This window comes from Phocoena sinus, chromosome 2 (assembly GCF_008692025.1).
Source record: "Phocoena sinus isolate mPhoSin1 chromosome 2, mPhoSin1.pri, whole genome shotgun sequence".
In the NCBI taxonomy this organism is placed as follows: domain Eukaryota; kingdom Metazoa; phylum Chordata; class Mammalia; order Artiodactyla; family Phocoenidae; genus Phocoena; species Phocoena sinus.
The window spans coordinates 25533600-25535319 of NC_045764.1; positions in this window are offsets into that span (position 1 = coordinate 25533600).

Sequence of the window (1720 nt, forward strand, 5' to 3'; positions counted from 1 at the left end):
ACATTGTAAATCAACTATACTCCAATATAAAATAAAAACTAAATTTTAAAAAGACTAAAAAAATAAAATGGGTGATTTAAACTTTTTTATTGCTAACTATACAAAATGAATACATGATCAAGTGCAGGAAAACATAAAAGGGCAGAAAAGGCTTAAGATTTTAAATGTTTATTAAAATAAAAGTGTGAGCATGCAAATAACACAAACAATATAGAACTATGAACACAGAAAGTGAACGTTCCCTGTTATCCTTTCCAGAACCAACCAGAGGTAACAGCTTAGTGAGCAGTTTTCCAGATTTTTATCTATATGTATGTAATCAAATACATACATTTGCAGAGGAGGGTACTACAAAAACTATGATCATAATTTAATACTTTCTTTGGGGGGTTCACTTTCTTTTTCTCTCATAACAATATCTTGACATCCTTCCATGCTAGTACTTTATAGGCACACCTTACACTTCTCAACTGCTACATAGGTTCTATTGAGTGGGTATAATTGCAGGTTCACATTGTAAACCCAAATTTTATCTAATAGCATTATAGTCAAACCAAAAGGCAATTTTTTTTTGGGGGGGCACGCGGGCCTCTCACCGCTGTGGCCTCTCCCGCTGCGGAGCACAGGCTCCTGACGCGCAGGCTCAGCGGCCATGGCTCACGGGCCCAACCGCTCTGTGGCATGTGGGATCTTCCCGGACCGGGGCACGAAGCCGTGTCCCCTGCATCGGCAGGCGGACCCTCAACCACTGCGCCACCAGGGAAGCCCCACAAAAGGCAATTTTAGGGGATTCAATGTAATCATACTCTCATTACACAAATACAGTGTTTCTACTTTTTCATACTTTCTTCCTGCCCTCGTCCATCTGCACACACGTTCTCATCACTCGTTCATTTAACCACGAGCCTCTCACGGAACCCCTGCTCTGAGGGCTGCTAGGTGCTGCCAGGTCCTAGGGACCGGGCATGGCTGGTTTGGGGAGGGAACTGACAAAACAAACAAACGTATCAAGCCCTCCAGTTGCTCTGTAATTTAAAGTTAAATGTAAACAGGCCTTTTGTACAAATGTTACATACCTTCCTGAAAAAGCAAAATACTCTCATTTCTGAGTCCGCCTGCCAATGCAGGGGACACGGGTTCGTGCCCCGGTCCAGGAAGATCCCACATGCCGCGGAGCGGCTGGGCCCGTGAACCATGGCTGCTGAGCCTGCGCGTCCGGAGCCTGTGCTCCACAACGGGAGAGGCCACAACAGTGAGAGGCCCGCGTACGGCAAAAAACCAAAAACAAACAAAAAGACTCTCATTTCTGTCAGATGCTTTATCAAAGGCAGAATTCCCTTTCCCTGTCCTGGGTCTGCTTAGTCACAGTGCGTGGGAATCCCGGGGATGGGGTGGGAGGGGCAGTGCTAGGGTTTGGTGTCTGTTTGTTCGTGACAGCGTTTAGCAAGCTGATAACTTTACCTCACTGTTCTCACAGTTCCTCTGGGGCCTGACAGGAAGCGGACTGTTTTTTCCTGCAGATCCTCCGGGCCACTGCTACGCTACAAGAAGTGTCAAGTGTAGAAGCTGCAGAGACATCACCTATTCAAACATAAAGATAGACTCGGGGACTTGGATTATTATGAGAACAGAGATGCTAAACTCCTAGTAGGTAATAAGTATTTTATTCTTTTGTGAGAAAATATGTCATATTAAGAAATTAAGTTGTTTATTTAGCAAA